General features: G+C 36.6%; 1 pseudogene; it reads left to right on the top strand.

Moving 5' to 3' along the window:
- LOC110699318 overlaps positions 1-11,750 on the top strand; it is a 65,639-nt pseudogene extending 53,889 nt beyond the window's left edge.
- The last annotated feature ends 4,125 nt before the right edge of the window (positions 11,751-15,875 follow it).

The raw sequence follows: 15,875 nt of genomic DNA on the forward strand, positions 1-15,875 counted from the left end.
AGTTTTCAATTCTCTCTTAATTCATTCATCTCTTCATCTTTCTCTTTCTAAACTAGCCTTTTCTCAAATACAAAATTCCGCATTCGTAAGATCTAGAAACACCTAGCCATATTCGAAGTTGCCTTTGTCCTAAACGTGAAAGGTTTAATTTCTGAGGGTTTGGTCCCAAATCTCTATTTCAATTATTTAATTTAATTGTTTGATTTATTATTTTCCTTGAAGTTGCTAACGTGTGTATTTTGTAATTAGAAAGAGGTACGAGGCATCCAAGTAAGTACTTTAATGGTTTTTATTGATGTTATTATATAGAAATCATGCTTAGATTGTTATTATTATTCCTAGTATCATGTTAGGATGTTTTCCTTAATTTCATGTTTAGGGTGACAACAATAAATTCCTAGTATCATGTCTAGGGTAATATTAATATTAAATATGATTGTTGCGATGCTTCCTATGTTCTTCCTAATATTTATGTATTTGTTAGTATCATGTTAGGGTTAAAGATTTCATTTTTATTGCTTAGTGACATACTAGGGTTTGTTATTAATCTTGTTAGTATCATGCCTAGGATCTTGCTATTATTATGCTTTAATATTAACATGATTATGTTTATGATTATAATCGTTATAATTTATGATGGTTATGAATATTATTATTATTATTATTATTATGATGATGATGATTATTTTATTTATAATTATTATTCATGATCATAATTAATTTATTATGTTGCTTGATTTTTATTGTTATTGCTTGATCACACTTTTACGCATGTTTAAAGGGAATTTGTACTTGTAATCACGCTTAATAAGATAATTAATAATCTTGTTTAGGGTTAATGTGATTATATTTCAAGTGATCGCTAATAATAGATTTATTTGTGCATTAATATTCAACCAACATAGATAAACAGGTTTAGGGTTAATCCTATTGGTTGCATGTTAATAAAAAAGCGGGACATGACTACGATCAGAATAAAGTAGAGGCCTATTATTAGGGCAGGTTCAATCTCTTTTAGGTTGGACTTGTACCTTCATCCCCGAACCCTTATTTGGTTCTAGACCTTATGGAGTTGACGATTTCCTTGATCGTTAAGGGGTGTAACCTTCCCCCTGTGAACGTTTTACAAGTTCCTAAAACTTGTTGGCGACTCTTTTGCTCTATCTTCTTCCCTTTTGGACGCCACCGTACTTTAGTGTATGATCACAGTGGGGTTCAAGCTAGTGGGATTAAGGCTTGAAAATTATTCCCTACAGTTTTTGGCGACTCCACTGGGGAGGATTTCTATTTTAATTCCTGAATTTGTTTCGGCAATGATTTAGAATGTGTGGATGAGACTCGAAATGTTCTAAGTATTTTATGTGCGTAATTTTGATTAATATTATTGTTATATGCATAAAAAAGATCTCATTGGAAAGACCATCCGTAATGAGTTAAAAACATAGTATTTTACACGTAGGAAATTTGAGAAATATCTTTCACAACTAAGAGTGAAATAACACCGTGCGAAACTGGAAAATTTTATCGAGCACAAAAAGCTGCTGAGGCATGTGGGAAGTAGCGTCAGGGGCCAGAGCATTGGCGCCAGTATTTTAACCGTAGCGCCAGACGCCAACCTTGGCGCCAGGCGCTACAGTTAAAAGCTGGCGCCAGTCTCTGTTTGCTGACGTCGATTTCCCCCAATACCGAGCCAGAAATATGCGTTCTAATTTCGACCGGTTTTTCGTATTGTTTGCTCGATCCTACTTCCTGATTGAATTTTTTCTCACTTTTCTGAAACCCATATGTGTTCTACATATGGACATAACCCTCTGGGAATTCATGCTCCATCTACCCGATTGAACGGTGTGTGCAACAAAGGGTACATCCGAGAATGTTGAATTCACCAAACCATGGAAGCGAGTTTTTTTTTCTAAAGCTCGCGGTGTCCCATCCACTCGCGCCAACCCTTCACGGTTAGGCTTCCACGCGGTGCATCAATACAATTAACCATGGACCCTATTTGACTAAACCATATCCCGAACTTTAGAGAACTAGAGTCATGGTTAGGTTGCAAACTCATTGCATCATATTGTGCCTACTTGACTAATTGTGCATTATTTGTTGTGCATACTCTATGTGATTTTTCCTAACCGTTTTTTTGACTTGTGTTAAGACTAAATAAACTGATTAATGACTAAAAGAATTTTTTTAATTAATTAATTAATTAATTTGAGCTAATAAATAAACATAAAATCGAGTCATAGTTCTTTAAGTCAACCCGCATTTTTATTCCCGTATACTGCACAAACGTCAACTTGTTTTGGTCAAAGCCGGAGTTATAGGAAGAAATACGAGTCGTACAGCCTATGGATCACTAGCCCCGAGTTTTATCTTTAATTTGGAGTTGTTTTCATCAAAATCAGAGTCACAGATAAAAAGTTATGACTAAAATACCACAGCCTATCCAGTTTAATCCATATACGCGAGGTCTTAATTTAGTCTTTGCTTGAGTCTAGTCACGTAGTCTAGCGACATGGTCATGACACAAGTCTTAACATGTCACAAACACTCACTAGTCATAGCACACACTTTTTATATGTCACCATGACCATGTCCTAGGTTCATGCATCAGTCGGTCTTTTCCGTCATTTGAGTTGGGGGGTACATTCTAATCCTAATTCTTCATATCCCTCCATCTAAATTTTCTTTCACATTCTATTCCAATCTTTCTTCACTTCCTCCATCCATAGCATGTTGAATAAAGTTTGAGTCAAATAATTAACAATAAATATCCCCAATTTCTTTTTCCACAGTACTTGGTCGAGGAGAGAAGGGCGATTAATCAAGGACAACCTCTTTATTCAAGTCTCACTTTTTGATAAACCAATTCGTCAAAAGAGGATGGCTAAAAAGATAATGGAAACTCAAGAAGAAGTCAATGAGCTTAGGAACCAACTAGTTACCATGACTGAAACACTGAAGCTCCTCACCCTCAAGGTCGATGATCCCGTAAAACAACAACAAATGAACCTCATGCAAGAAAGCTTGAGAAAGCTATCTAGCGACTATAAATTTCAGGGCATGAGTTCACAAGGGGTCTCGCTGGACAAGGACCTTCTTCCGCATAAGTTCAACGCCACTGACATCCCTAAATTCAAGGCAATAGATAACCCTTACTTCCATCTAAGAGCTTTTGAAACTATAATGAGCATTAAGGGTATCGATAAGAAGGTTTTCCCCTCTCTGTTCCCACTATCTCTTGAAACCGTTTGCCAACAATGGTTCTTGTCCCTTGACAAGGAGAAAACCTCTACCTGGGAATCGATAGTAAACGCTTTCGTTGATATGTACAAGTGCAATATTCAAGTTGAAACTGATCATAGACAACTTGAGATGCTAAGACAAAAAGAGAATGAAGGTTTTACTTTGTTCTTTAATAAATGGAGGGAAACTTCCGCCAAGATGATTGAGGTCTCCATCGAAAAGGAGTCTGTGAGGATGTTTGTCAAGAATCTCCAAGAAAAGTATTCAAAGCACTTAAAATATCAACACAACTTGAATACTTTCAAGGCCGTTTATGACATCGGAATTGAAATCGAAGACGACCTCGCAAAGCAAAAAGCTACTAACAATAGTAACCACGGTGGCTGGAAAGGAAAGAAGAACGACAATCTTTCTTCTTCTGAAAACGCCCACTCTAGTAATAATGTTAGTACCTTTGAACATAATGGTGTCTAAGCCATGGACAATCAAGGATCTAAAAGGAAACCCAGGCGAGAGTTCACACCCATTGGAATGACCTACAATACTGCCTTCGATCGACTCCATGCCAAAGGACTCATTACTCCCATTGGACCTATTCAAGATCCCGCACCTGAAAAGAGATAGCCTAGTTGGAATCTAGACGAACACTGCAAGTACCATCAAGGTAGGGGTCATACTAGTGAGAGTTGTTGGAAGCTAAAGGAGGCTATCCAACATTTGATTGATAATAACAAGATTCCCATGCCTCCGGTTAACAAGAAGAGCGAGTGATGATAAAGGAAACAACACAAGACAAGAGGCGAGCTTCAACGACAAGATTTCGTGACCTCTTTTTTCTATTTCTTTTTTTTACTCTTTTCCCAATAAGTCTAGCATAGACACCTTTTCTTTTCCCTTAGATTAATTTTCTAGATTCTTTCTTTTCCTTTTTTTTTCTTTTAATAAAAATGAGCATTTATTTCCTTATATATGATCATCACATTGCATAAAAAAAAATCCATGTCGAATTAAGCACAAGGTATATCAATGATTTGAGGCACCCCTTGTAGCCACATCATATCTCATTTTACCTTTCAAATATGCGATCCTTTCTTCATAATCCACTTTGAGCATCGTCTAACGATAGACCTTTCTTCCTTCAATCTACATTTACCTAACCTTGGGATGGGATGGTGTGTAACTTATGCAATTCTAAAAAGGCTTGAGCAATTCAAAAGACAGCAAAAATAGCAAAAATAAATAAATAAAAGTGTACAAAATGGTAAGTGTTCCAATGTCTTTGATGTGAAAATATCTTTGATAAGAACACGTCTCAGATTGCGTCTCTTATCGAGTGCTTGGTACCGTGCCTGGGAAACATGAATGCCAAGTGAGTGATAGACCGCATGATCGGGATTGCCCGCACTTATGAAAATAAAATAGATGCTAAAGCAAAAGATAAAATAGAGCTAAAAAAGAGTAGAAACTCAAGCATAAAAATATAAGATTCAAAAGCGAGGTTGCACACCTTGAGGGCTTATCTTGGGTCTTGAGCCTTTATCCCCTTCTTCTTCACCTTTAACCTAACCACGTTACAACCCTTAAAAGACCTTTTTGAGGTATAAACACTTGTGCGAGGTTCGGCTCGAGCTACGTTCGGCCTGATTCCTAACGGATACGTAGGCAACCTCACATTGAGGTGCGGCCGTAATAAACATGCATTCATATTCACATTCACACACTTACACCATGATCATATCAAGGGATCTCCTATGCTCATCCATATTTACTTAGAGCTAGACTTGGGGGTTGATCCCTACATCATTAGCTTACCTAGCCTAAGAGTCACCATCATTGGACTCTTCTAAAAATAATATTTTCCCACACACTTAGCTCTTGTGACCTAGCTTTAGTGTCACTATCATACACTGCACAGATACATGACCAAATATACTTCCCTTAGGAAGCCTTTGTCATGAAATCTTAACGCTGAAGCATGCCTTGTCATGTCAAAATCACTCATCAATCATAATAGTCATTGCATCACGAAGTATGAAGTGCTTAGCCTCCGTGCCTAAGTTACCCAAATACTTTCATCATAAAGTCAAAAGTTGAGATAGCCTAGGATGGATTAATCCTTGCACCTTAAGAGATAGTATCAAATGTCATTTGTCTAAGCTCATTCAACATGCATCTTCAAACTTTCGATTCTTTTTCGCGTCTTTCTTTTTCGGGAGAAAGTCGGTACCCTCCACAAAAATGACGGAAAATTTTTGCTTTTTTGGAATTTTTGAGTCGCACGATCACATTACAATGCACACACGAGTCATGTACACATTGAGTCATGTCATGCCATATCACTTTTATTTGAGTCACACGTGTTATTTTACTTCGAGTCGAGACAACCTCGAGTCGGTCAATCACAGAGAGTCAAGTTTATACCTTGAGTCGTGTCAAGTCGATGAGTCAAGCAACATTAAGCCTTAGGTCAACCCTAAGATAATTAAAAAGATTGGCAAAGTTCTATAGTCAAAATAAATACAGGTGCAGCAGAATAGGGAGGACCCTACACTAATTCCTGGCGCCAGAAACATCTCAGCAACGACAGAGCTCAAAGCCTCTCAGAAATGTGATTTTGACCTCATACAACAATTTCGGGTTCCTTAGTACGCCAGTTAGCCCCTATAAGCAATTTTGACATGATTAAGTAGTCAGTTTGATTACAATCACAATAAGTGGTCGACCTGATGAAAGATCGTCTCACTTAGCTTAAAGCGCCTAAGAATTGGCTCATCACGACACCGACATACTGGTTTTAGCAGAAGAAAAGCGAGCTTTAAAGATCGACAAGTGTTGGTCTTCGGTAATTTTCTTCAGAATATTATCGCAACAACTGAGGATGACTTCAAGTAAAGTTATTTTCGACGACATTCGCTAAGATTGTGGAAGTTGTCACTAAAGATTTGAGAAGATAGCACGAGATGGGCAGTCTTCGACGACATTCGCTAAGATTGTGGAAGTTGTCACTAAAGATTTGAGAAGATAGCACGAGATGGGCGGTCTTCGACGGCGTTCGCTAAGATTGTGGAAGTTGTCACCCAAGATTTGAGGAGATAGCACGAGATGGGCGGTATTCGACGGCATTCGCTAAGATTGTGGAGGTTGTCACCCAAGATTTGAGAACATAGCACGAGATGGGCGGTCTTCGACGGTGTTCGCTAAGATTGTGGAGGTTGTCACCAAGATTTGAGAAGATAGCACGCGATGGGTATTCTTCGACGACTTTTGCTATGATTGGAAAGGTTGTCACTATGACTCAAGAAAAGGCTCAAGATGTAGCAACATTGATCAACGGCGTTCCCTAGATTGTGGAAGATCGTCAAAACAAGCAGCGAGATGGCGTTCCATAGATTGTGGAAAGTTGTCAAAAAGCAACTGAGGATTGTTTCAAGAGAAGCAATCTTCGATAGTATTCCCTTAGACGTGGAATATTATCAATGCGGATGAGGATTGTTTCAAGAGAAGCAATCTTCGATAGTATTCCCTTGGATGTGGAATACTATCATAGCGGAGGAGGATCGTTTCAGGCGAAGCAATCTTCTAATTTGGAAGCAGTTACAGGCGTAGCGGTTTTCAAGCGGGATGGCATTCTCTAGCTTGTAGGAGGTCATCAAAGCAAGGATACAGTTAAGCGGCAACAATCGGTTACTTTCAAAGATGTGTGCTCGACGGTGCAAGATACGCATTTCTTAACTCTTTTATCTGTTTAACTAACGTTAGTTTGCAGGTATCGGCATTATAAGATTGATTTAGGATCGCAGAACGTTCTGAATCATTCTCCGTCCCTATCGCTACTTTGACATTTGTTTTCGAAACTTGCTTTTCTCCAAACTCATTCAAAGTGGGGGCTTCTGTAGACACCCATTTGTGTCTCCCCAAAAACAAACCCAATGATGAGTACCTTTTGCGTCGAATCATAATCGAATGAAGCGAAAGTGTGGAAACTCTAGCGTTGCGGATAGTTTTAATTTCTTTACTTTTCTCTCTGTTTTTGAAAACTTATTTTAAGAAAACAGCCAATCTATTTTCGTTGGTCCATGATATGGGTCCAATAGTAGTGTAGTTGGATAGGGCTTCCAAACACCTTTCCAACGATATATTATAAGCCCAATTCCGATGAATATCGAGGAAGTTATGGCCAAAATACTAATCTGGGCCCGGTTTGAGCCTTATATGTGGCCCAATGATCTAGAGGAGGGCCTATTATTAATTATCATTCCTAAAGCTGGAACCAGGCCTGGCGCCTGGCGCCAATGGCCAATGCCTGGCGCCAACCTCGTTTTGCGTGCGCCAGACTCTGTTTTGTTAATATTATCTTTTTGGCTGATTTTCTTTATAAATAACGTATTAAAAACTCCGTTTTCGATAAACCAGATTTCATCGTTTCTTATTTTTAAAAATAGTTTTCAATTCTCTCTTAATTCATTCATCTCTTCATCTTTCTCTTTCTAAACTAGCCTTTTCTCAAATACAAAATTCCGCATTCGTAAGATCTAGAAACACCTAGCCATATTCGAAGTTGCCTTTGTCCTAAACGTGAAAGTTTTAATTTCTGAGGGTTTGGTCCCAAATCTCTATTTCAATTATTTAATTTAATTGTTTGATTTATTATTTTCCTTGAAGTTGCTAACGTGTGTATTTTGTAATTAGAAAGAGGTACGAGGCATCCAAGTAAGTACTTTAATGGTTTTTATTGATGTTATTATATAGAAATCATGCTTAGATTGTTATTATTATTCCTAGTATCATGTTAGGATGTTTTCCTTAATTTCATGTTTAGGGTGACAACAATAAATTCCTAGTATCATGTCTAGGGTAATATTAATATTAAATATGATTGTTGCGATGCTTCCTATGTTCTTCCTAATATTTATGTATTTGTTAGTATCATGTTAGGGTTAAAGATTTCATTTTTATTGCTTAGTGACATACTAGGGTTTGTTATTAATCTTGTTAGTATCATGCCTAGGATCTTGCTATTATTATGCTTTAATATTAACATGATTATGTTTATGATTATAATCGTTATAATTTATGATGGTTATGAATATTATTATTATTATTATTATTATGATGATGATGATTATTTTATTTATAATTATTATTCATGATCATAATTAATTTATTATGTTGCTTGATTTTTATTGTTATTGCTTGATCACACTTTTATGCTTGTTTAAAGGGAATTTGTACTTGTAATCACGCTTAATAAGATAATTAATAATCTTGTTTAGGGTTAATGTGATTATATTTCAAGTGATCGCTAATAATAGATTTATTTGTGCATTAATATTCAACCAACATAGATAAACAGGTTTAGGGTTAATCCTATTGATTGCATTTTAATAAAAAAGCGCACATGAATACGATCAGAATAAAGTAGAGGCCTATTATTAGGGCAGGTTCAATGTCTTTTAGGTTGGATTTGTACCTTCATCCCTGAATACCAGTCTTGGTTCCAGACCTATTGGAGTTAGCGATCTCTTGGATCGTTAAGGGGTGTAACCTTCACCCTGTGAACGGTTTACAAGTTCCTAAAACTTGTTGGCGACTCTTTTGCTCTATCTTCTTCCCTTTTGGACGCCACCGTACTTTAGTGTATGATTACAGTGGGGTTCAAGCTAGTGGGATTAAAGCTTGAAAATTATTCCCTACAATACCCCTATTTGCTTAAGAAAGATCTTTATTATTCATTTGAAATGTAGTCATTTTGTAAGGTCCAATTCATTAAGGTTTCAACTTTGTTTTTCTTTCTTTTACTTTACTTTTTTTGGTTTGCCTCATGTATGTTGGTGGAGAGTTATAGGTTAAGCTCTTAGGAAACCTTTACAAGACCTCACTCGTCCTCATAGGCAACTTTTGGGTTTAAATGGCTTGTTTTAGCTAACAACAATCGTGAATCCTACTACAGTGAGTCTTAGTGTATATTCCCGTCTTATGTCTTTCTTTTTCTTTTTGAATAAGTCTTTCATCCTTATACTTTCTTGCTTTGTTTTGCTCGAGGACGAGCAAAAGTTTAGCTTGGGGGAATTTGATGAGTGTCATTTATGGCACTCATTTGATTCTCTTTAGGGTGGATTTCATGCTATTTTATAGCTCTTTTCCTTAATTTTACTCTTTATTTCTTTAGTTTTCATTTTCTTAGTTGAATTTCTATCTTTATGCATTTCTTGGTTTATTTTGTTATTTTCTCTTTTATTTGCTTGTTTTCTTTCATTTTCAGCTTAAGGTCGTTATCCAATGATCCCCAGTCCCCTTCTTAAGTTTGGCTTTGATTAGGATGCCTAATGTTCTCCATTTGAGTCTCAAGCATGGAGAAGTGCAAGTCCTAAAGACTTAGGTCGTGCATTCAAGCCGTGGGGGCATGATTTCTTGTGTTGAACCCATAAACATGGAGCTTGGAAACTGCAAGGTCCCGTATTTGTCAAGAGCATTAAGTGGAACGCAAGAGGAGCATCGACATGATGGTGAAGAGGGTTGACCTGTTCCTAGGCGCGGGCGTGCGCGACTATGGCGCGGCCAAGTGGCGCTAGCGCGCCTGTCTGGGTCTCTGTTCCGTACCCAGATTTGTGCGGCCGCGCTCTTCGTCCTTATAGTTGGCCGCGGATGTACGGGTTTATTTGGGGACGATCTAACTAATTTCTCTTTGTTAGTTTTATGATATATAGATTTTCATTCTATTTTTAGAAAGAGAATTAGAGAATTCATTAGGAGAATTAGAAGAGGAATTTTAGATCATTTTTGTAGAGAGAGAAACTCTAGATTGTAGAGAGAGAAGTTCTTGAGTGATGATTGAAGATTGATGATTCTAGCATTTTCTCCATTGAATTGAAGCAAATTTTTAAGGATTTCTTTTACTTTAATGCAATCGTTAGCTTATCATTTCAATTGTTTTGTTGATTAGTTAAGTTTGAATTGAATTTGTGATGAAATAGTTTTATTGATATGATGATGATGAAATTGTTGTTTAGCTTAGTTTTGATCTTGATTTCTATGGATTGTGAGTAGTTCTCTTACTAGGGGAATGGTGAAGCATATATGAGTAATGGATTGATGCTAATTGGGGGAAATTGATGGAGTTGATGGTGTGATTAATTTGGTTGATTGATTAAGTGCATGTGTGTGATTAATTGAAGAGTAGCTAACTTTGATTGTTGCACTAGGATACATTGTAAGCTCACATTGATGCGGAAAATTGATTTGTAGCTTGCTTTTATCGATTGAGTAGGTTTGCAAGGTTCCTTGTTAGAGTCTCTCGTAGTTGTGCTGGCTTGACCTCTAGGAGATTAGCCTACCATACTCTCTTGATTTCTTAATTGATTTTCCCTCACAACACTCGACTTAGTCATCTCCAATCCTAATTAGCTATATCAATTGAGAGTATATGCGGATCCTAACCCTAGTTCTTGATATTATTTGATTTCTTCTTAATTGTTTGATTGTATAGAATATACACACCTTACTTCATTAATTCGAGATAGTTTAGCTTTAGCATTAGCATTCATCTCCCATTCCTAGTGGTTCGACCCTCGACTTAATCCTATGCTAGGTACGTATAAGGGTGTGTTGAGAGATTACAAATTTTGTTTGACCGATGGTAGAATAGTTTTTAACGACCTAGTCTCCACCCTTGATCACTATCTGATCAGATTCAAGAGCTGAAAGAATGTATCAAGCTTCCACTAATGAATCCTGAGATTTTCATTAGGGTGGGAATTAAGCCCCCAAAGGTAAGACGCGTGTGTGTGGCTGGCTTGCTTGCTATTAGAATTCCTAGTTTGTGTTCTTTTTAGGTGTGTTTCACATTTTAGTTCCAAGTATTTTTTTCCCAGATTCAGGGTGTTCTTCTCTATGGGCCTCTTGGGACGGGAAAGACAATGTTAGCTCGAGCCATAGCAAGCAATATAAAAGACAATTTCTTACAGGTATATGAGAGTATTCAGTTAGATTAAAACTGCTGCCTTTTTTGTTTTTATTGATGTTTCTTTTAATTTTCTGGTATGTAATGATGTGCTTTCTTTTGCTGTTTTAGGCTGCTGCGAGTTCTATTATAATTAGTTACATTGGTGAGAATGCTAGACTGATTCTTGAAATGTTTAATTATTCTAGAGATCACCAAGTAAGCGGGTATATAATGTAGCCATGTAAAGTTTGTCATAAATTGTCCTTGTTTCAAATGATTTATTAAAGTCATTAATACTATTTTCAGCCCTGCATCATCTTTATGGAAGAGATTGATGCTATCGGAGGTCGAAAACTAGGTGAGGAGGGTATGACTTCTGATTGTGAAATTCAGTGAACTCTACTGGAGCTACTATATCAGTTTGATGGATTTGATCAACAAGGCAAGGTATTATGACTGAACTAAAGTAAGGAGGTAGTTATGTTGTATGTATTGCTGTTGAACAATGTGATATGAACCTAATATTTAACAACTAAGTGCTTGATAACTGCAGGTCAAATAGAAAAAAAAAGTTTGGAAAACATGTGAGAGATAAAAATATGGGTTATGAAGGAAAGAGGATGAAATAGAGAGTGGCTAAAATAGATATAGGGATAGGAAAAATGCAAGGGGGTTGGAAGAGAAATAAAGAGAGTGATAAATAGGGAATAGGACTGAGAGAAAAGAGTATATGATATATTAATAAAGAACGAAGGAGAAGGCTCGAGGGAGAGAGGGGGGGGGGGGGGAGTTAGTGCGACCTATAAATTTCAATGATTGTTTTATCTTTTCTCACTTATTTGAACTCAATTTTGTCACAACATATATTATCACACAACAACTTTTTGGTGCAGCAAACCACACCGTGTGGCAGGGGTTACCCAAGTTATGCAGTCAGGGTTTACTCGAGTTACTTAATCAAGGATTATTTGTGGGCTTCAGATAGGGGTTACTCGAGAAATTCACTCGGTTAAGGGTTAATTGAGGGATTAATCGATTAGGGGTTACTCAAATTACTTGGTCAAGGGTTACTCAAGAAGTTTCTCTGTAGACACCTAAAAATGTCTCTCCAAAACCAAACCGGATGAACAACCTTTCACCGCCATTATTGGTCGGGTTGAGTATTTAATCTTGGAGGCTTAAATCCATATTTTCATTTTATAAACCATCTTAAATCCTAGCACATTTTCCCAAACCATAACTTATTTTCCTCTTTTCGAGCCTTTAAATCCAAAATAATTCATTTGGTGTCCTTTAAAACCATTCACTTTGTGTCCTTTTTATAAAAACGTTTATTCCAATTTATTTTGGTCCATAATCTGGGTCCAATGATTTAATAATTGGATGGGGATTGAAAATATCTTTCCAACGATATATTATAAGCCCAAATCAGAGTTATAACGAATAAGTTATGACCAAAATATTAAACTGAGCCCAAACCGAACCTAAGTCCACCTTACCTACGACCCAATGATCTTGTGGAGGGTCCAAATTATTAATCCCATTCCTAAACCAAATAGGATTAATTGGAAGCTTCTATAAGTTTCAAAAAGATCTTAATTATCCTTTTTGAAAAGATAAAATTAAAGAGTTTTAAATTGAATAAAACTTTTCTTTTTGAAAGTCCTAATTCTATTCTAATGAAAGACGTTCAAAGATAGACAGATATTATTTTCGTGCCTCATAGTTTTTATCCAAATCTTATTTGGTTGGATAACCCTTGCAATTATCTTTCCAATGATATATTATAATATTAATTTCGAGCTATAACGGAAAAGATATGAATGAAATGTAAAACTCTATCCAAATCTAACACCGTCCCACTATTTCGGCCATATCTTTTATTCTATAAAATATTTTAATCATATTCTAATTGGGTTAGAAATTATACTTCAAGAGCTTTTCAACGATATCTTATTAATCTTATTCCAATTTCTGTATCAAAAGATAAGAAAAAAACAAAAACCGCAAAAATTACTGTCTATTGCAAGAGTTTTATTCCGATTCGAATTCTTATCTTTTCTTGATTCTTCGACCCTTATTTTCCTTATAAATGGAGGTCATATCTCCCCTTTTTCAATCATCAAAAAGCTTGATCATCAAATCATTCTCTTCTCCCTCTTTAGCCTAAATACTAGCCTCCCTATTCTTCCATTATACTTTCCCTAAGCACTCCAAGGAGTCCATACAATACCCGAGATTCCGTCCTTAAACCAAGGCGTGAAAGGTATAATTAACTGAGGGTTTGGACCAAATCAACTTTACTTTTTATTTAGTTTAATTGTTTCAATTTGATTTATATTTTTTTTATTGAAGTAACTAACATCTTATTCATGATGTAGCAATTCAAGGAAGCGCGAAAAGTGAGTAATTAATCACTTGATTACTCTTATTTTTATTCTTATTGCTAGTATCATGATTAGGTTATTTTATATTTGATTTGAATAACGCTATTATTGTTAAATTTCTTCCAATATTAATGTTTATTCTATTGTTATTATGATCACTATATTGCATAATTAAAGGGAATATGTAACTGAAAATCACGACTAATAAGATAATTTGGACAACCGGTTTAGGTTCCTTTTTAATCTTGTTATTAATTAAAGTGATCACAATATTTTAGAATTATGTGTTGCATTAATATTCAACCAATTTATTTTAATAATCGTTTGGAGCAAATTGAATATTTTATTTGCATGCCTTTGAGATCGCGGGAATTACTTTTCACTATAAGAATCGAGTAGAGGCCAATACGGGAAAATGTGACTCCATGACTCACTTTGTACCATCATCCCCGATCCTCCTTTTGTGGTTCTGAACCATATGGAGTTAGTGATCTCATGGGTTATGAATGGGGTGTAACCTTCACGGGTTAATCGTTGTTGCCTATCGTTGTCCCTTATCGTGGTTGTCTTTTTATGATCCGTGAAGGTTTTACAAGTTCCTTAAATACTTGTTGGTGGCTCCCTACTTTCCTTGTCCCTAATCGTTGTCCCTAATCGTATATGTCAATTCCCACTTCCTATGAGTGCCAAGCATATTCACAATATGCTTAACATAGGCACATTTTGAACGACGCCTACATTCTCGGTCATGGGTTACTCGAGTTACTCGGTCAAGGGTTACTTGAGTTACTAGGTAAGGGGTTATTATAGAAGTTCGGTCAGGGGTTATTTGAGTAATTTTGTAAGGGTTACTTAAAGAGTTCGGTCAGCGGTTACTTAAGGGTTCATTCAGGGGTTACTTGAAGAATTACTCAGTTTGGGGTTCGTCGGTCAGATATTACTTAAGATATAGGAGGAGAGGAAGAGGAGATGGACAGAAAGGGAAAGGGAGGTAGAGAAACAAGGGCCAAAATCGAAAAAATCATTGAGAGAGAGAAAGGGAAACTAAGAAAGTGAAGGGTTTGAAGAGAGAGACAAAGAGGGGCTAAGAGATAGGGCAGACCGAAAGATAAAGATACTAGTTTATAAGAGATAAGCGGTAGGATAGAAGAAGGGATAAAGGTCTAAAGAAAAAAAAATTAGAAAAATGGGAGAGATAGAAATATGGGTTATGAAGGAAAGAGGATGAGATAGAGAGAGGCTAAAAAAAGATATAGGGACAGGAGAAATGCAAGGGGGTTGGAAGAGAAATAAATAGAGTGATAAATAGGGAATAGAACTAAGAGAAATGGATAGAGAATGAGTATATGATATAATAATAAAAAAAACGAAGGAGAAGGCCCGAGGGAGATAGAAGGAGTAAGTGCGACCTATAATTTTCGATTATTGTTTTATCTTTTATAACTTATTTGAACTCGATTTTGTCACAACATATATTATCAAACAACAAATTTTTGGTGGTGTAAGTCACACCGTGTGGCAGGGGCTACTAGAGTAATTTTGTTAGGGGTTATCAGAGTTATGCAGTCAGGGGTGACTATAGTTACACAGTCAGGAGTTACTTGTGGGGTTCAGATAGAGGTTACTCGAGAGGTTCACTTGGTTAAGGGTTACTTGAGGGATGACTTGATCAGGGGTTACTTGAAGTATTCGATCAAGGGTTACTCGAGGATTTACTCGGACATGGGTTACTCGAGTTAGTCGGTCAGGAGTTACTCGAGTTACTTGGTAAAGGGTTATTTAAGGAGTTCAGTCAAGGGTTTGTGTAATTCGGTCATGGTTACTTAAAGAGTTCGGTCATGGGTTCCTCGGTTAGCAGTTACTTAAAGGTTCATTCAGGAGTTACTTGAAGAATTACTCAGTCCAAAGTTTGTCGATCAGGGTTACATAAGATAGAGGAGGAGAGGAAGGGGATAAGGAAAGAAAAGGTAAAGGAGGTAGGGAAACAAGGGCCCAAATAGAGAAAATCATCGAGAGAGAGAAAGGGAACTAGGAAAGCGAAGGGTTTAAAGAGAAAGACAAAGAGGGACTAAGAGATAGGGTAGGCTTATTGATAGAGATACCAATTTAAAAGAGATAAGGGGTAGACTAGAAGAAGGGATAAAGGCCGGGAGAAAAAAAAAATTAGAAAAATGGGAGAGATAGAAATATGGGTTATGAAGGAAAGAGGATGAGATAGAGAGTGGCTAAAAATAGATATAGGGATAGGAGAAATGCATGGGGGTTGGAAGATAATTAAAGAGAGTGATAAATAGAGAATA

Source organism: Chenopodium quinoa, unplaced genomic scaffold, assembly GCF_001683475.1.
Source record: "Chenopodium quinoa cultivar QQ74 unplaced genomic scaffold, ASM168347v1, whole genome shotgun sequence".
Lineage (NCBI taxonomy): Eukaryota > Viridiplantae > Streptophyta > Magnoliopsida > Caryophyllales > Amaranthaceae > Chenopodium > Chenopodium quinoa.